The sequence below is a fragment of the Amblyomma americanum genome, chromosome 9 (genome assembly GCF_052857255.1).
Source record: "Amblyomma americanum isolate KBUSLIRL-KWMA chromosome 9, ASM5285725v1, whole genome shotgun sequence".
Taxonomy (NCBI): Eukaryota; Metazoa; Arthropoda; class Arachnida; order Ixodida; family Ixodidae; genus Amblyomma; species Amblyomma americanum.
In genome coordinates, this window is record NC_135505.1 from 23,668,311 (window position 1) to 23,689,346 (window position 21,036).

At 47.3% G+C, this 21,036-nt stretch overlaps 1 pseudogene across 1 annotated transcript in view; it reads left to right on the forward strand.

Annotated features, from left to right (window-relative positions):
- LOC144103244 (arylsulfatase B-like) overlaps positions 1-21,036 on the forward strand; it is a 113,367-nt pseudogene that overhangs the window by 65,101 nt on the left and 27,230 nt on the right. The window contains exons 8-11 of the transcript XR_013308279.1: positions 1,312-1,596; positions 2,773-2,776; positions 4,493-4,680; positions 7,986-8,259. The product of XR_013308279.1 is annotated as an arylsulfatase B-like (transcript). The remainder of the gene's footprint in view (positions 1-1,311; positions 1,597-2,772; positions 2,777-4,492; positions 4,681-7,985; positions 8,260-21,036) is intronic.

Below are 21,036 nucleotides of genomic sequence, written 5' to 3' on the forward strand. Positions count from 1 at the left end.
TGTTTAATACGGTATTGTTATCTATACTTCTATGACATCATTGTTTCATGTCATGAGTAATAACGGTTAGCAGAATTGTCTCTTTTTTGTCTTATTGACAACTAAGTTGTCTTCCTTTCAATACAACAGAGCATACTTGTATTTTTAAGCTTATCACCCTTCCTCGTGCACTACAGAAAAGAAACAGAGTGTACATTCGCCTCGGTCCATTGCTTGTCGCGCCTTCCACGAATTTCCAAAATATTTATATGTAGTCTTATTGTGAGCTGCTTTAAACGTTTGAAGCGCTACGTACACTTTCGTGCACACTGAGAATTTGCAATGTTTTCCTGGACAGTGTAACAACTAGTGGTTGCTCCTTTGTTCCTTACGAATTTACCACGTTTGACGTCGCGACACCGCGGCCTTTTCATGTTCGCTAGCGAACGCACCTAATGCCACTTCTCAAAACGACCAGCTTGGCTGCACGTCCTTCGGTACATTAGGCTAAACAAGATTTTTCGCCAGTATTAATATTGTTTGTCTCGTGTTATCCGTAAGCTCTAAAAACAATGTGTGATCTCCTGGTGCATAAGTGCTCTGCTGACAAATCCTCCTGTTTCAGTGCTGCAACATCCGGCCGTTCTGACGCCTTTTACGAAATTTTCTGCAGGCCTGTAATAAAATTATTGCTGCTTTTTTATACAGCAAGCCCAATCGCTCTCTAGGAGCCCGCGTGAACTATTTAGGCGGAAAAAATATTTTCCGAAGAAAAACGGCGAGCGGCGCGGTAAACAAGAGACGCCGAAATGCATTGGTCAGCTCGTAAGAGCAACAGTAATAATAACAATAATTTCTCGGATCCTAAGTCTGTCCTCCGATGCTAATGTCCTGCTCTCTGCATTCCGTGCGTTCCGAAGAGTAGAGCGCCACCATGTGCGTGGATCCGAATCCGTGCACGAGCGGAGCTCATGTGCCAGCTCGCCAGGTCCCCTGTCGCCTTTTATCCGCGATGCACTCCCTCTTAGGGCCGTGATCTTCCTGTCACGTTGTACTCTACATTCCTCTTGCTGGCTGAACGTTTCGCATTATGTACAGCGTGTCTCGGCTTCGGAACAAAATCTCAGGTGGCCAGAATTCGTCATATATGCTATCAAATTGAAGAAAACAGCATGTCTACCGTCACACTCACACGTGTGCGGTCGATTCATCAGCCACGCTTGACCAGAGTGGCTGTCGACATAGCTAGCAAAAGTATTGAGTGCGCGTGTGGCCACCGCTTTCGCTCTTGAGCCAGTATACTCGATATCGATGGTGGCCTACACGACGCAGCGATGGTGTCGGCACTGGACGACTCGGTGGGCCGGGTGTTCGAGGCGCTAAGCGATCGGCGCGTACTCGAGGACACCGTGCTGGCGTTCGCCGCGATGGGCGGCGGCGACGCGTTCGAGCCGGCCGCCGGCTCCAACTGGCCCCTGCGCGGATCCAAGCTCTCCCTGTGGGAGGGGGCCACGCGCACCACGGCGCTTCTCTGGAGCGCAAAGGTGGCCAGGCCGCGCACCGCCGCGCAACTCATGCACGTCACCGACTGGCTGCCCACCCTGTACTCGGCTGCCGGTGAGATCGACAGCGACGCTTATTGCAGACGTTAATACCATGCGCTCTAAAGAACCGTGTGTCACGCTCCGCGGAGTGGCCGTTATGAACGCGCTGCTGCCGCGGTGCAGGAAAGGGATCGTGTGGCCACCACATGACGTCGCAGCTGCCTATCTCCTTTATGGAGTATTCATTACAGTATAGGCCGGTTTCCGCACGGGGTGCGTCATTATCTCCCGACATGCACGGTTACGGCGTTGATTTCGCGCATTGCGCCAGAAGCTCGAATCCTGTGCGCCTGGTGAGCCCTGAGCGACTCGGAAGGAGGCAGAGGCCAGCTGCCTTTCGGGAGTTGGGGAACGCGCAATACAGCGTTGATCACACGTGTGTAGTGTGCGCAGTGCAGAGTATGCATTTCGAAAGCACCTCACTTCGTGCTGCTGTCCGACTTAGATTTACCTTACGACCATGAAAAAATCGCATGTGCTATGCGAAAGTAGACGAACAGTAACGTTCAACACGGGCACACAGTGAACGCTAAGAGCCCTAGCTGTGTGCTGGTTGCTTTTGACAAAATGAATCGTGGTACCAGTGGGAAGAGACGCAGTAGGGGTATAGGCACCAAAAAGTATACAACAAAAGGGAAGACCACGGCGGCTGCGACATTAAATGTTTAATGGAAGCCAGCCTAACCGACAAGAATAACAGACTGGACTAACTACCAATGATGTTTCACTGAATGAAGTACAGTCGTGGACAAAACTTTGCGGGATGACAGTTCGCGGAAATTTTTTTTTTTCTGCGGTCGAGCGAAGCAGGTGAATGAAAAGTGTGATCCACAAAGGAGCATACGTAGTCCATTCACCGCATAAATGTGAGCAGAGAGACTAGAGAGGAAACGCAGAAATTAGTTTTTAGTCGCAAATCTGCAACATGCAAACTTTTCTCCACGACTGTACGTCTTTCTCATCTTTCCTCTTGTCGACTGGTGTCCTGGTTTCCAGGAAACGAACTCGGAGCCAAGAAGACGAAAATCACGCAAAAACTCCACAAAAAAGAGAAAAGACAAAAGATATCAACTAAACTGCCAAAGATAACTAAAGGAACGATGTGTGCATTTGTGGTCGCTCTATCGCGCTTCTGCAGGGAAGACTAGATTATCTAAAAGCAACCGTGTGCTCTGCGCTTACATGACAGCACGGTAAAGAGTTAAGGGACAAGTGGGAAATAGATAATCAGTTGAGGACACATTTTGTATTTCCTTTTTCACAAGCGCAACCGAGTGACCGCTAACGCACTTACCCTTTCTTTAGCAACATTTGTGTTTTTTTTTTTGGGGGGGGGGGGGGCGGGATGATTTTCGTCTTCATGCCTCCAAGCTATTTTCGTGCGCATGGTGTGTCTGGCACCGCCCAGGGCATGTTACGGATTTGGTCATGAGTAAAGTTCGGTTAAACTCCAACGTTGCGGTGTCGCCTCTTCCTTCGGTCTTTGTGTCTTCGCGCTGGCAACACGTTACATTGAGAAACAGTGAATGTATAAGGACAATGTTCAAATGCGCTAAAATAATGTTATCTCTTGCAGCACATTTTAGAGTTCTCTTACAAACGGTACATTTGACATATTACCGTGTACAGATCATGAACTACGGGCCGCACTTACTTTTCGCGATTTTGTAGAGGTGCTGCCCCTATTCAAAAGCGTCATTTTTCAGCTCAACTTTCGGGAAACTGCTTCGTTGTTCCATAGAGTCTGACGCTGTGGCGGGTTCCTGTTTGCAGGACTCCTTTAAAGTATATTCAGCGCATCGCTGCCGCCACTGCTTGGGCCAGGCTTCTTTCACTTTCACTTATATTCCCATAGTCTATTCATAGTCACAGTCACTTCTATCATAATAGTCACTTTCAATTTTATTCATTGCATTCCGAATTCGTGTAACTTTCAAGCTCTTTGCAACACCCGTGGACATCGCACGCCGGTATTCAGAATCCACGAGCAACGAGCTGCAGTGACGCTCTTCTTAGACGCTTAGTCGATGTCACTTTGTGGTCTGCTGCTGCTGCTGCCTATTCTGTTGCAGGCTTGTGAATTCTGCTTTGAATGACACACAGCTGATTGTGGAGCGTGCTGGAAGGACAATGGTATGGCGTTAGGAGGCAGCTCCTCGGGCAGCATGCCACGCAAGAAAATTTATAAGCACAGAGGACCAGTTGACTCGTTGCAGATTTCTTTTGTTTTTCTCAAATTGGTTGGGGGGGGGGGGGGGGGGGTTATATACTAACGTGGCTTTTAGTCGATTGTATACGGTATATATTATACCCGCTTTAGTGTTTGTAACCTTTCTAATGTGGGAATGGTGCAACAAAATATATTTTGGACCAAGATGAATTCAAAGTCTTCTTTTCCTCTATATACCTGACTTGGACATAACGTAACTCCGGGTCAAGATCCATGCGTAGATCACGCGAGACAGTTTGTCACCGCCATAAGGCAGGCTACCTGCACAGCGAGTCATTGTGCCTCGAGCCCGAGTAAGGTTGAGTGGGTGTCACCTCGTGAGCCTGAACGACCGATTGTGGCTAGTGCGAGTCAGTTCACCAAAGCGCGATTTACCTGGCAAGTAATAAAGTTTATGTGAGCGAGCTTCGAGGTGAAATATATCGGATAATTTTACCCTGGCTGCGTTTGCTCGTTCGGCCGAGGCCCTCTGAGCGAAACTGCGCTAAGCCTTGCGGCGGTGCTCGTGCAGATTGTGCTGCTTTCTGCTGCCGTTTGGTGGTGTTTTTGTTTTATTCATTTGTTTCTCATTTCCCTCTGTACACCAGTGAGGCTCCCAGTATATAGGAAGTATAAAAATGAAAAGATAAACGAATTACTCGGTCACTGCAATACAAAGCGCTGTGCTGGCTGGTGTCAGGAGCGGGGACATCACTGACCTCGGAGCCATCGACGGCAAGGACCTGTGGACGGTGCTGTTGACGACCGACCTTCTCCGCGCACCGAGGTCCTCTACAATATCAACTACCAGCGCAAGTTGGCCGCCATACGCGTCGGATGGCACAAGCTGGTCCTGGGCGGATCGCTTGGAGACCAACGCGACGACTGGTGGGTACACCAGGGTGGTCAGCTGAAAACACCCGACGGCTGTTTTTGCAGAAACCAGTTTAAGCACGGGGCCGCTTCCCAGGCACGCGAGGCATTAAAAGACACTGAGGGCAAGTTTAAGCTGGCCTCTATCGATATATTACGGCGCTCAAAGCTTTTTTAGCCTAGAAAATGTCCAAAAATGAAACACAGGTGTGGCCGCTATTGTATCTTTCAGCTGTAGCACACACAACCAGACAGCGCTATACACGCCAGTGTTTATTCAGGTAGAATGAACGCTCTGATGAGGCGGTGGCTTCGTGGTAGAGCACTCGCATCAGCTTCGGGAGGTGGTGTGTTCGAATCCCCCTGCCGGCCGGGCATCCCGGGTTTCTGAATATGGGTACAAGCTATGCCCTGGTCGGGTGCTCGGCATGCTATGGTGAGCATGGCTTGACAAAGGAGCCTGCGTTCTCAAATTCCGTCACGGTGGGCTTGAAGAGACACATCGAAAGATAAAACTTCGTCACAGGCACGTCGAAAAGAGGGCCACAGGTTCCACACAATTCATCCCGGAGCGGCATGGATTTTTCTCGAACTACGAAGTTTCTGTGATATTTCTAACGATTTCCTATATTTCCATATTCTGCATTTGTACATAGTGTATATTGCCACCCTACCCCTATCCTTTCTCACGATTGCTCCCTCCTCTCTTTCCGTCTCCCTGTCCTCTCTCAGCCCTTTTTCTCACGCTAGCCGCAGCTCCGGAGAGAGAGAAAGAGCGAGAGAAAAAAAACTTTATTGTCAGGTAGAAGATGGTGATCTTCTTGAGTCACTTCAGCCGCTCCAGGTGGCCGGCAGTTTAAGTCTGTCGGCGACCTGCTGCGGTCTTGCCGTGACCCGGGACTGAATGTCCCAGCTGGCGAGAACACCTTCCCATTCTGCAAGCGTGGGAGATGTGACTAGATCTGCCGAAAGCGGATACTCCGTGCAGTCCCAGATTATGTGGTATAAGTTGGCAGGCTCGCCAGTACGCTGGCCAGCTTGCCAGCTGACAGTACGAATTGGCGAAATCAGGAAAGTTGTTGGAATACGTCCGCGGGTATAGCTGCGACCGCGTTTGAAGCCGCCTCCACGTGGTAGCCTGTTCACGGCTGAGCAAAACGTGCGAAGGAGGCAGGCTCGCTGTAATCTCCCTGTAATAATTGGTTGTGGCCTGATATGTAATTAGCGTTTCGCCCCCTGGGGACATCCGGGTCCGAGACACTCTCACCGGCTCGGCGGAAAAAACCTTCAGCTTACTGGTGAGCGGCCTCACTCCCTGGAACGCCCGCGTGGGCCGGTACTCACACCAGATCCCCTTCTTTCCTATCTCTTGGCATCTTACGAATAATTTTGTGTGCAGTGGCGGAGATATGTCCCCTCGCGAAGTTGCGAAGGGTCGTTTTAGAATAACTGAGAATTGTGCGCCTTCATGAACGATACCTAGTGCTATTGCAGCCTCTTCGGCCTCTTCCACTCGGTCCGTGAATACCGTAGCCGCTACCCTGCGGGAGATGCTCACAGTCAAAGCGTCGTTGCTGGTAATGTTATAATGTACCGCATCAACATACATGGCACTATCGTCCCCTCGATACTTTTTGCTTAACGTCGCCCCCCTGGCCCTCCTCCGGCTTTCGTGACGGTTCCGGAGCTTCAGGTTTCAATGGCAGGTGCCACGGCTAGCAACATATCTTTTCAATCCATTGTTATTTTTGTGCGTAAATAACCACTAGCAACAACAAAGCTTTCCTTTGCAGCCGTGTGGCTGCAATCTACAATCTACAAATCTACTCTGTATGGTGTAATTCTCCTAAATAGTTCACCAATCCAGCCACATTGCGGGCGCGTTTCGATGGAGACTAAACGCAAAGGCGCCCTTGTGCTATGCGATGTCAGTGCACGTTAAGCAACCCCAGGTAGTCGAAGGTATTCCGGGGGCCTCCAATACGGCTCCTCTTTCTTCCATTATTTTACTCCCACCTGCTTTGCATCCCTTACGGCGTGGTTCGGGTGTCCAGTGAGATAAGTGAGACAATTCCTGCGCAATTCCCTTTCCTAAAAAACAATTTTTCAATTTCCAGATTCTGGCATAGAACAGACGGTCCCTCGTAAGCTCCTGCCAGCTCCCCCCTCCCCCCCCCCCCCCCCCCCCCCCCCCCCTAAGAGAGCTGGAATCAATTGTTGCTCAAGAAGGAAAAGACAACACAGGAAGCGCTTGTTAACTGGACTTTAGAGGTCACCCCTGTATGACGCTTACTGGGCGGTCACTTCTGCGCATTTTTGGGCATGAGCTGAATTTAGCAACAACAAAATATTTTTTCCCAAAGCTTCATTTTCGCGTCTTTAATGCGTGATATGGTCCGATACTGCTGCTTGACAGAAAAGCCTTACTTCAAATCAAAATTTAGAAGCTCTCTGTCCATTAGGAGCCCGCCGCGGTGGCTCAGTGGTTAGGGCGCTCGACTACTGATCCGGAGCACCCGGGTTCGAACCCGACCGCGGCGGCTGCGTTTTTATGGAGGAAAAACACTAAGGCGCCCGTGTGCTGTGCGATTTCAGTGCACGTTAAAGATCCCCAGGTGGTCGAAATTATTCCGGAGCCCTCCACTACGGCACCTCTCTTCCTTTCTTCTTTCACTCCCTCCTTTACCCTTCCCTTACGGCGCGGTTCAAGTGTCCAACGATATATGAGACAGATACTGCGCCATTTCGTTTCCCCCAAAACCAATTATTATTATTACTGTCCATTATAGTAGGTCGGCGCTATTCTTGTGACCCAAAATGACGTCTTGTGATTGAATTGTCAACATACTCGTAAACGGACGCCAGATTGAGCCGCCTATTGACTGAGAGAGACAGAGACTCCACTATGTCTTGCAAGTTAGTTTTAGTCGCCTAGGATGGAACAAGCTTGCTCCGCCGCCAACCAAGCACTCCAGGAGGATCAGGGTGAGTTATTGAAGTGAGGTGATTTTATGGCGACGGGGGATGTGGCGAGACATTGTTCCAGGTTTGCGTAAAGTTCAGAGTAGTTCAGGTGGCTGAGGTAGCTTTGAGAAGATGTAGGAAGGACCGGGCAGGGGCTTCTGGTATGTATTTATCTGTATTTTGCGGAGTATGCAGAGTGACGGTTTTGGTACCGCTGGGTGGATAAGGGGTGTCTAGAGGGCTTCCCTTACGTAGTCATAGTAGAAGTTTATGTTACGTTTCAACTCACGCATATATCTTCTCATGTCGGTGAGAAAGGCAAGAATATTGATACCGGTCTACTCCTGCGAGTGCAGGTACGAGACGCGTGGCTCCTCCAGAGCTCTCGGTGGTTCAGCCGAAGGCAATATGTCGAACACAGCGGAGGCAGCTAAGAACAGCGCCGTCTCCAAGGCGCTGTGGTCGATGGGCCGCGGCACCTCGCGGCGCGCCGGCGACGCACTGGTGACGGTCGACTGCGGTGCACGGTCGCCGCAAGCCGAAAGCTGCCAACCCCGGCGAAAGCCATGCCTGTTCGACCTGCAGGCTGACCCCTGCGAACGCAGGAACATTGCCGCCCTGCAGAAGAAGGTGAGAGCGAAAAAAGGGGGTTTTGAAGAAAATAAATGGCGCAGTAATTTTTCTTCTTTTGAATCGAAGTAACGCGAATTGCACGAGGCAAACGAGTTGCACCGGAGAAGTTTGACTTTTGCAGGTCATTTCCTGAGTGACTAAGCAAGGCAATGTCATCAGCGAATCGCAGATTATTTAGGTATTCGCCGTTATTTCTTATGCCCAACTGTTCCCAGTTCAGGCCTCGGAATACCTCCTGTAAACAGGCGGTGAATAGCATTGGCGAGATCGTGTCTCCCTGCCTGACACCCTTCATGGAAGTTTATTGCTGACGTTATGGACGACTATGGTGGCGGTGCGGCTGTTATAGATATCTTCCGGTATTTTGACATAAGCCTCTTCTGCACCCTGATTCCGCAATGCCGGCACGACTGCTGAGGTTTCCACTGAGACAAATGCTTTCCGGTAATCATAATGGTAATGAACGCTATATACCGGGTGTTTCAGCGAACACTTTCAAAAATATTCAATATTCAGCATCAAAGGCGAACCCATTTTTTAAATGTTTTTAGTCAGCAATGTCGTTCGGAATATCGGACACAAAAAATACATTCTTAAACATTGCCGATTTAGCCTTTGTGCGTTGCACATCTATAAAATTTTGCCTTAAAGTATAGTGTCTGTTGTCTCCGAAGTAACGTTCGCTGCTTGTGCTTCATAGGTACACAAAGGCAATCGGTATTTGCTGCGCTGGAAATGCGAGCGACTCCATTTTATAAACGTGCAACGCGGGAAAGCCAACTCAACGAGAGAGCTTTGAAAGGCACATTTTTGAAGCTCGTTATTTCGAACCCGAATACCGATCCTGATAATTTGAAAACTGATCTCGCATGGGCTCTGAAATAAATTTAAAAGTTTTTATCTAATCGTTCATTAACTCAAATTTGTGCACAATGTCCGCATATGTGTATAACCTACTTACCCTGACCACAGCGGCGTATTTCCCACAGTGTTTCAAACCAAAATATTTAATTGTTAAAACATTCACCCGGTATAACTTGTGGCAACCTACAGGAATCGAGTGCTGACAAGGAAACAACGCCACTTGAAGCCAACGCAGACAAACTCATACATTGCTGACAGGACCGCGGAAGGGTGGCCACCATGTTGCAACTAGCAATCGTAGCAGTATAACTTTTAACAAACCTATTTTGGGACACTGCCATCGCGTGCCGCTGTGCGAGCATCGGTAGGGGCTATTTTACGATCGACTTGTACAAGAACTATAGCATGCAGCGTAAGACTTGAGCTGTCATACAACAAGGACTACCACTGTCGTAATGTGAGCACAATTCCGCTTCTCATCCCGTGCAAACCTAGCTCAATCAGAGCAGAAAAACAAGGGAAAGATGGGAGGACGGGCTTATACGCACTGGCAAGGAATGAGTGAGTGCCCGTCAAATAATTCTGCACAATAGTCAGCTAGCTGCTCTCGCACTTTTTAAGCGATACGGCCCTTGCCTCGCGTTTGTGATGTTAGAAAGTGCGCCTTGTTTTTTATTTATGTTTTCATCTGCCTCCTCCCATCATCATCATCCCCCATCGTGTCCTCTTTTTTCTCCTCTTCCCGTTCCCCAGTTTAGAGTAGCAGGCCAGATATTATTTTTCAGGCCAACCTCTCTGCCTTTCCCGTCAATAAACCCTCTCTCTCTAGCTACGGCGCCACTTGAACGTAGTCTTTTTTTTCACTGTGCTCAAACAGCTTAGTCGGTGCCCGTCACAAGTATCGTATTTTGGCGTCATTGCCTAAGGGTTTATGGCATTTAATAATAATATAAAGATTATTTACTCTGGTTTATGCAAAACAAGAACCGAGAACGTCCAGGTTAACTAAAATAAAAAAAAACACCTGACGCGGTCACGTCATCCTGGACGAAAACATTCAGCCGCAAGTAGGACCGAATAGTAATGGCTGCACATCCCCGTCGCAGCGGTCGCGTTTCGATGGAGGCGAAATGCACGACTTTTGCCTGTGTTCTGTGCGACGTCAGATGACGTTAAAGAACCTCACGTGCTCAAAATAGTTGATCCGGATGCCTCCACAGCGGCGCCTCTTTTTCTCTTATTTTTTTCGCTTCCTCGCGGCATGGTTGAGGTGTAGTCCAATAAGTGAGAGATTACTGGTCCTATTGCTTTATTTTTGCCCAGTTTCATTATTAATGCGAAAGAATTACTTGTCCCATTACGAAGAAACCCGGCAGTGTGTGTATGTATGTGTGTGTACTCGAAGGTCAAATTTAATCAAATCTTTATTTTCGATCAGGTGCTACAGATGGAGGGGCTACGGAAGAAAACACTCGGCGGCTTGGCGGGTTCGCAGCCCCATATATAAGACATATATAAGGCATATATACGATGGTAAACAAAATCCCAACGATGGCAAGAAAAATAGGGTGCCATCACCAAGCGGCCATATATATGACGCACACAGCAAGCGGAGAAACGCCACTTCAGGCATTCCTACGCATGGCGTTCGTCTATATACAACATTTGTCCGTAAAGTTCCGAGAGTGCGTCCATTAAAAAATGCGTTTAACATTAAATCATTTATGGAGCACCCCTTCTACATAGACTCCCTTGCAGTCTATACACAGCTTCCAACGCTTCTTGAGGTCTTGTAAGCAGTTGCAAAACGCTTCTTTTGGCAGGGCTGTCCCTTTGTCGGCGCTTCTTGGATGGCCTCCACGCTCCCCATCCAGCGACCTTTTAGGGCTCTCTTCACACGAGGAAACAGGAAAAAATCGCATGGGGAGAGGTCAGGCGACTATGGCGGATGGGGAAGCACAGTAATGCTGTGCTTGGCGAGAAATTTTTGTCACGCTGAGAGCAGTGTGCGGCTTTGCGTTATCGTGCAGAAGGCTCCATTGTCCAGATGCCCATAAGTCAGGGCGACGGTGTCGCAGTGCATCACACGTTTTGGAGCACGCGGATATAAAACTCCTGATTTACCGTCTGCCCTTGAGGGACGAACTCGTGGTGTATGACAACCCTGGCATCGAAAAAACTGTCAGCGTCGTCTTTGTTTTGGTCTTCTGCCACCGCACGTTTCCCGACACCGCAGAGCTTGTGGACCGCCATTCGGCGCTCTGCCTCTTTGTTTGAGGATCGTATTGAAAACACTATGTTTCGTCTTCAGAAATGATGCTGTCGACGAATGCAGCATCCTTCTCTACCTCGGAGAGCAAATCAGCGCTCACTGATGCCTGCGTGTCCTTCTGGTCCTGTGTGAGAGAGTGCGGCACAAGTCTGGCATTCAGCTTTCGTTTCCCAAAGTTCTCACGCAAAATTTGTGTGGCATGTTGCCTTACTAACGTCGAGAGCTTCTGATAGCATGCGGACTGTAATGGCGCGGTCTTGCTGTAAGAGTTCCCTGATCCGAGCCACGATGTTTTCATTCTGTGAGGTTGAAGGGCGCCCCTGCTTTGTGTCGTCTTCCACCGACGTTCTCCCCGAAACGAACCTCTTGTGCCACTTGAAAACTCGCGCCCGCGATAATGTCTCGTTGCCGTAAGCGTCACGAAGGAGCTCATACGTCTGTTTGGCTGTGTTGCCAAGCTTCACACAGAATTTATGCGCTGTTCGAGGTGGACGTCCATCTCTCCACATTCACTCAGAGAATGCGCAGACGACTAGTGACAACGTATTTTTTAGGCTGTCTCGACGCCCGCTCGCCTCCGCTTTCAGGGTGAGGACACTGCCCGCGACGGCAACACGTTGTGTCACACTCTCCCGTTCGGCTGCATAGAGCGCAATGCGGTGGCGGGCCGTTCGGAAGGCAAAACTGCCACTACCGCGTGAAAATCCGCAAACCTGGTGTTCTATCCAGAAAAGGTGGTACCAGAGATGTTTAAAACAGTGAAACGGAGTTAGTTAAGCTAAAATATGTCATGTTTCGCAGCTCATCTGCTGAGAAATTCGGCGCCTTGCGAACATTCGTTACATTCTCACAGCGGTTGTAACATTTCCAGCGCTATCTGTACACCCGGGTACTATACATATCGATTGCTTTTCCAACAGTCAGAATTGCTTATTTAGAGCTGGAGTTTCATAACTGCCAAGCACTGCCACTCGGGCAGTTCTAACGAGAATATCAAGCTTTCCTGTCAACGACACTTTTGAGGATGTTTGGGCCTTAACTTCCTCCTGTGTTGCTACTGCGACAACGCAGTGGTAGTATATAAGAGATAAATATATGAAAGCATAACAGTTTTCAGAAGATTTTGACATACACTGCTCACATCGTGTTTGGGGTGTTGTTGAAACAGACCAGTGAACTGTGTAGGAGTCTCACTGTTCAATGGTAGCACAAAATTGACTCGCGTTAGTTTATAATTTGTCTTGCTTTCAAGAAATGTGTGAAACGGTCACCTTTGTTGAATCGGCTACTGCGTGGTTTTCTTTCGTAGTCTACAATTAAATTGTGCGTGTCTATGATTCACTTTGCACAAGAGCGTGATAGCCATAATCACCTCTTAATCGCCATGAAATTTTGACTTCTGTTTTTGGGAAGGTTCAAGGCAATGCCAGCTCGCAATGAGCAGCCTGTCCTCTTCAGCAAAACGAAATTAAAAGATATATTTTGTGTGTCGCTACTCCAAGCTTCCGCACTTTTCGCCATCAGAATGCGGCGGACATCAAATGCACTGACCATAGGAGTCGGTGTTGCTGAGTGAAACACAGCACGTAAATATCAGAACAGCAAAGAATAACCCACTTATATACAATATAAATGATATTGAATGTACACATTCCGCTCGGCGTTCTAAAACAAAAGGCAACTTGTATTCACTGAAGGCCTGCGCATGCTACTGTTTTGCTCCAATAGGATCGATCAGGAAGTTCAGGTGTGTTCAGCAATCGTGCGAAAATATGAAGCCTAAGGGACACAAAACGGTCAACAAGTTTCTGGAAAAATTTCTGAGTGCTGTGTGCACGAAACTTGTGGGAGGGCCACACTACAGATAATCATTTATCTTAGTGTCTTCATGGGCTTTGACAAGACTAATATCCCTTGTTTCAGAAAAAAAAATTAATGCCCTTTCGCACTGCTCAACAATTTGCAGAACTTCTTGGCTTGCGTAAGCTAAATGTTTCCCACCTTGTGCAAACTCTTTGAGCTGAACTAGTTTGTGCTGTTCTCCGGGCTCTTCCGCGGTCAGCATGCGCATGCAGACCAAGCAATGTTCCACAGTAGACAAAATTGGCCTAACTAAGAATCCTGCTGAATGAGAAAGTATGTCGCCCTCGATAGAAGACACTGGGTGCAGATCGACATCAATGACTTCCTCATTTTCGTCAGATTCTCACTGCCTCGCATGCTGTATTTCTGGGGAGAGAAAATCAGCTAGATAATCACTGTCGTCAATTTCGTAGCCAGATTTTTTTGGAACCTTTAGAAACTGTCTCACTGACACAATTTTAAGGGCATTTTTTAGATCATATGAGCTGGCCACAGGTGCCCGCATTCGGATTACGGAAAATGAATCCTCCAAGCAGTCTTGGACAAGCCTGCCAGTCAGGAGAAATTTCTACCCACAGTCTTTCAGGAGGTAAAGGTGTAGCTTCAGGACAACATATGTCGACATGTAAGGCCACGAGAGAGGACTGACCTTTTTTCTCTTGTTAGGGCCTCTGTTGATAGATTAATGATGTTATGCTGGAGACTAAAGTCGGTGCTTGTAACCAAAAGATTATTAGTAGCTGCTTCCGTTCCAGATCGTTCTACGCGTGTTTTTTTTAACTGTTGATGTTTGTGCCGCTCTATTGGATTTGTTGTTGGAGCGTACTTTAATAGGGGGTTATTATTAGTAGCTGCCTCCGTTCTTGATTCTTTTTCGCTTGTTATTGAATTTGACCACGCGAGGTGTGGAACCCCGTTTCGAATGAATTTTTGCGTGTGGTCTCGCGTACCTCAGTCGCTCTCTTTTTCTCAAAGAGCATAAGCTCGGTGGCCTCAGGCGCGGTAAGGGGAATTTGTTGTCGAGCACGACTCTCTTCTATTCTCAGAGCCACCAACGCCTTCTTGAAGTGGGCAATGGTACCTACAAGCAAATTTAAAGAGGCAGATTGTAGTATACGATTCCAATTATCCTTCTCCTCTCCACACAGGTCACACATTGAAGGTGTTAACTAGACTTGTAAACCTTTTGGTACGATTTTTGATTGAATATAAGCCTTTAGGCTATGAATATGTAGTTCGTGCCTAACTCTTTTATCCACAATTTTTCTTAATTTAAAAGATTTGGAGTTATTTGAGGAAGGCTGTCGGTAGGATGAGCGGATGAGCGCCCATCCGCTTACAAAAATTTCCTCATCCCCCACCCCTTCCCACCCTACCTTCCCAGTTCAAGCACCTTGCCGAGCGGGGGGCAATTGAACACCCTCCCTTAAATGCTCCCGCCATTCAAATTTACACCCCACATGACACTTTCCCGAACTCAGATATTTTGCCATCTTTTTCCTTTTCTTTTGTGTGTGTCTGGGTGTTTCCATGCACAGTTCACGTGTGCCTAGTTTCTTTCTTTCTTTCTTTCTTTTTATTTGTTGCTTAGACGTTTGCCTAAGAAGGGGCTGAGGCTAAAGGCACAATGTTGCCTGACAGGGCCTCAGCCCCCTACTACATGACAAACAAACATACAAATTACAAATTATAACAGTCCGGCGGGCCGGTAAAAAAAAGTAGGCCAGATGTAAGCGTTATACAGAGGAAAATACATACGGAAGAAAATACATACAGAGGAAAATACATACACACTCAGAAAAAAAAAAGACAGAAGCACGTGACAAAAAATTTGCATAATAAATGTACGATGAGTATATAAATAAGAAACAAGGACCAAGACATACATGAAACACTACATCAAATAACAAAGTTCTACTTAAGGCTTGTTCTAGCCTACTGAAAAACAAGACATTATGTACATATAAACACAAAAAAAGAGTACAGAGAGGCGAACACAGAATCAGTAAAAAAAAGAAAAAAATAGACCACAACTTGCTCGCATAAGAAATTTCAGCGATTGCTATAGGTGACATCGCTGCAGAGAAGAGCTCCCTTACATTCGTTTTTGAAAGTGGAGAAGGGTTTACTGTAATTAATATTTATATCTCTTCTATTGAGAATTCTGATAACTTGAAAAGAAAGTGCTTGACGACCATAATTTGTCCTTATCCTCGGCATCTCTATTTTCGGGTCTGTGATAGCGTACAAGTTTATTCTGTCTGTGGATGTGACATACAAGCGATTTTTATGTATCCATTGTAGCAACTTAAAGTAGTATACCTTGTCTGCCCTCAGCATATTGTACTTTAAAAAAAGTGGATGCGTTCTTAGTTCTCTATTTTCGCCATGATAATTTTCGCATATGCGTAACACTTTCTTCTGTAAAGTAATTAATTTTTTGTAATTAGTTTCAGTTGTCGTACCCCAGACTAAAATACCATAACTAATTCTAGAATAGAATAGAGAATAATATAATGTCTGCTTCATCCAAGATGGAATCAAGTGCTGGATTCTGTAAAGACAACCAATGATCCGTGATAAATCAGACTTAAGGCAACTAACATGGGCGTTCCAGGACAGATCACTGCTGAACCATACACCCAAGAATTTTTGCTCAGTGACCTCCTCCAATAGGCTACCTTCATATCTGATGCTAATAGGGTTCTGATCCCTAACGCTTGTCGGTTTAAAAATTACGTATTTAGATTTTGTTGTGTTTAGAGTAATGCGATTGGCTTGTAGCCACCTGGAAAGTTTTAATAAGTAATCATTGACAGATTTTTCAAGGCATGTTTTTGTTGTTCCTGTAAAAAATATATTCGTGTCGTCAGCATACATGATTAACTGGGGGGATCCTGGTATCATAGTTATATCATTCACATATATAAGAAAGAGTAAAGGCCCCAAAATTGATCCTTGAGGGACGCCGTGTTCTATCTTCATTTTACTCGAAGTGCGATCGTTTATGACTACATACTGTAATCTGTCTTTCAGGTACGTTTGCAACAGCCTCAGCGCAACGCCCCGAATCCCGCAGATCTCTAGCTTTTTTATCAATATGTCATGTTGCACAGTATCGAACGCTTTCCGAAGATCTATAAATAGACCAAGGGTTAAGAGTTTCTTCTCTATGTTTTCAATAATTTTGTCTTTTATATGTATAAGAGCTTGTTCCGTAGACTTATTTGCTTGAAAACCATACTGTGCATCAGCTATTATTTTATGTTTCTGAAAAAAGCTGTTAAGTCTATCATTAATGACGCGCTCAAATATTTTTGAGAATACAGTTAGAACAGAGATTGGCCGGTAGTTATTCATATTTGTTGCACCGCCGCCTTTATACACGGGTACTACTTTAGCTATCTTCAGGTCATCCGGAAACTCCCCAGTAAGAAGCATTAAGTTGATTATATAGGACAACACATGACTAATATGATTTGCAACATGTTTAATTGGCAAAGCCTTTATACCGTCATCTCCAGGCGCTACGTCACTTTTCAAGCTTCCGATTATTTTGCAAATTTCAGTTGGATTGCACGGAAAAAGCGAGATAGAGCTCATTGGACTGTTTGCATGTGTATAGTAGGACATGCTAGCAAGTTGGCCTGTATATTTCCCTGTGCTAATGAACCTAAGATTCATTTCTTCAGCAAGCTGATCATAAGACAGACGTTCGCCATCGACTGTGATATCTGTTACACAATGGCTTGAGCGCCTTTTGTTCATTAGGTCGTTAACCATCTCCCATAACCTTTTATAGTCGTTGCGAGCACGAAGAATTTGAGCCTGAAAGTACTCGATCTTTGCTTTTTTCAGGTCTGAGATCAATTTGTTTCTGTAGGATTTAAATTCTTTCAGTAACTGCAGATCACGACATTTAAGAAAAGCATGAAACCTCTTGTTTTTTTTTCTTATTCGTTTAAACAAGTCAACAGTCAGCCAGGGTTTCCGCATTCTTTTTCGTTTTGTTTTATGCTCGCGCAAGGGAAAAGCTGCATCGTAGCACTGTAGCAGCCTACTCAGGAACATTTTGTAGGTGACTGTAGCATTAGTTTCCTTGTAAACGTCGTCCCAGCTTTCTTTCTCGATTAGGCTGCAAAAATGTCGCAGGCTTTGGTCATTAATTGTGCGATACCAGGTATTTTCTTTGCTACTTTTATATTTACCAGTCACAGGGGGTCCCAAGCAGAATACTGGAAGGTGATCACTGAGGTCGCATATCATGACTCCAGCAGAAATATCCTCACAACTCATGTTGGTAACACAGATATCCAGGGACGTTGCGGTATCAATAGTCACCCTTGTAGGTATTGTCACAACATTAGTGCAAGCGTACAGGTGCATAATGTCGCGGAATTCGTTTGCATTCGTGCTGTCCGATATTGTATCAATATTCACATCTCCGAGAATAACAAACGACTTTGTAATGGCTCCAACATAACTCAGTGCACTTTCTAAATAGTCACAAAAATCGGACATGATACCAGATGGCGGTCTGTATATGGCTCCAATGGCCGTATCAGATATTTTAACAAACAAGCTTTCTGTGTTTTGGTCACTCCTGGTCAAGTTATCTAGAACTTCATACCGCATACTTTCCTCGATATAAACAGCTACTCCACCTCCCCTTTTTTCCTCCCTGCATACGCTTTCGCACGTATAACCTGGCAAGTAAGGCGGAATGTCGTCCTGTAGCAGCCTACTCAGCAGCCTACTGTAGCAGCCTACTGTAGAAGCTAAGGGGCCCGCTGATTCGGCCTCGACTCTGTCATGGCTCTTCCCGGAGAATACTCGGACCGAAAGAACAGACTAGGTGACAGGTGTACCCACACAGACGCACATTTAATACACCCTACGTAACACACACAATAGAACGTAAGACTAACAAAACTAACACAAAACACAAATAATAAAAATACACACAACCCGGAAACACTTCTACCAGCGTCTACTATTACAGTTCTACTGTTAGTGGTCGGCGTTCGTGCTCACGGTTGGTTCGGTGCGGCTGCGGCGTTGTATGGATCCAGTAGCCGGCGTCGAGGCGGCGTTCGACGTGCTTGGGATGGCGTCGCTGGCTGCGTCGTATAAGCTCCTTGTCCAAGAGCCCGTGGAGGTGATGCCGGTGGTGTTGGCGTTGGGGGCACCACCCGGATGGGTGGCAACAGCGCTGGACATACCCCTGGGCGTAGCAGGTGGTAGCGTCCTCCGTTGACTCCCCGGAACGGGCTCAGGCACGCAGGAAGTCCACGATGCGGAGTCGTAGAACGCGAGCTCACTGGAGCAGTAGCCGGCGTCGCTCTCTTCCAGCCAAAGTGTCCCTTACCCGCCGGAGCCTCCGCTTCTCTGCTGTTCCCCCCCGGGCCTCGCTCTCACTCGCCCTTTTATAGCCTCGGTGTTAGTCCGCGTATGCCTTGTCTTCTTCTCTTCTCCACCAATCATCTCTCTCTCCACCTCACCGAATGCTTCTTCTTCCTCTTCTTTATTCTTCGGTTATTCGCGTCGTCTTCTTCACACCTTTTTCCTTTAAAATTTAATTTAGGCTCCTTAATATATGTGACAAGGGCCCCCTCTCTCAAAAGTTTTTCCATGAAAAACTGCTCACGTCACCCTCATCTTCAAGCCATGCAGCCAGCCGACTATCTTCTGTGGCGATTCTGCACTCAGCACACACCACACCGAAGATGTCCAGCACACACCAAACGCACACCACTAACACAGCACGCCAAACTGCGTTTTCAGAACGCTAACACACCACTGCCGCCGTCCGTTCAGAGTCCTTAGGTCTCCTCGATTTGGCTGCACTTTCCGCACTAGTTCACAAAAGTGCCGTGTCAGTGCAGTGCCAGTTCTTCCGGCGCGAGTGTAGCCCGACACTAGTGCTGTCGGTGCAGCGGCCAAATCGAGTGCAAAAGTGCAGAAACTTTCGTCTGCTGCGGCCATGTACGTGTTGGTGATTGTCGCGTGTTTTCACATATGCGCGAGATTGTGCTAGCTGCATTGCACGCTGTGTATTTGCTCCAAGTGGCACATCTCGTGGAGCGGCTATGAACTTTGTTAATTCTAAAAGTGGTGAAGAATTTGACACCGTTCATTCCGTTGCGTTGTTTAAAGGGGCGCAGGCCGGTCAACCGTCACTGATTCAACGGGTACTTGGAAGAGGCAACAATTAATTAGACAGGTTATTCAGTCTACCGCTCGAGACGATCTTTTACAGTCCATACGCGTGATTCAGGCTGCTTCCGTCCTATCGAAAAGTGACTACGGTTGTCCGCCAAGAGTTGCCTGATCTATATTTGAACTCAATCGCGTTCACTTTCGGCGGACGGTGACGGCGACGTGACTGTCAGAGGCTAAGTGGCAGGCGAAGGTGTAGGCTGACGGCGACCTAAAGCCCAGTCGCTGTCGTAAGCGGAGGTACTGATGTCGCAGCGAGCCACAAACGTTGCGATCGCCCACGTATTATAAAACATCTCACAATCTGCCTCTTATGGAAGCGCTCCATCGTGCTGCGTCTATAATAATAATTGCACACAAAAGAGAAATGGTGTAAGCAACGACGTGCGAGGCTGGACAGAAAGATGCGGACCCATACGCAGTACGTACTTCCGTACGTGCGCCATGCCAGCCAGTCGCTTACGCGCGTACACAGACACGCGCACACGCGCGCGCATACACACACGTATACGCGCACTGTCATTTCAGCTGTTTGGTGAGGGCCCGGCGCAGATGCCGCGTCTTTCACGAGTACGCGGCACTCTCAAGCATGGTCTCAACACCGCTCACAAAACAAGCATGGCCGCGGAGCCGTCTGCTAGGAGCGCGCCAAGCACCTTGCACTACTTGCACGAGAAGAGAATTCGCCGGGAGGCTAGTGCAGCAGTGCAGAAGAACTCGTGCAGCACGAGGCCAAATCGAGTGCCGAAGTGCAGGTGGCACTAGCTGCACTGTCAAATCGAGGGCGAGAGTGCCGCACTTCCTGAACTGGTGCAGAAAGTGCAGCCAAATCGAGGAGACCTCTTAATAAACACGTTCGTGTCCACAACACACACTCTTGTATAATCACATAACACCAACAATAGCAACAACAACAACAAGGTAAACCCCAGAGATACATTAACACAGCAACAACAAGATACATCCCAGAGACACCCAGAGCCGACCAGTTAGCTCTGTCTCTATACAAGTCTAATTTGTAACATATGACCTCAGTTTTGCTTGGCCCATCCCAAAACGTCTCCCGCTTGATTTGCAGTAGAGCTGTAATCCTCTGTCTGCATTCAAATTGGGCTTCTCAAGTACCTCATCCCCTCCTGCGTTTTTCTTCCCACTGAACGTGGACACCTGGGCAGCATCACCTGTCTCCTCGGCCACTACCGGACAAGTTGCCCTGGGGGCGTACCGCCGTACGGGACCTCGTTCTTCATATTTCTTAAAAATATTAACATGGAAAACCCTCTTAGTGCCACCTATCACTACCTCATAATCCATGTCCTTTTTCTTCCACGTCACAAGGTACGGGCCCTTCCACTGCATCATTAACTTATTATGATCCATGGGTAGCAACACAAGAACCCTGTCGCCCGGATTCTGATTTCTGTATATGGTTTTCTTTTCATAACATCCCTTGTGGCGTTCACGCGCCTTTTCAAGGCTTTGATGTGCAAACCTGCATGTTTCCTTCAACCTATCCCGCAACTCAAACACGTATGTGTATGTTGTCTTAAGATCTG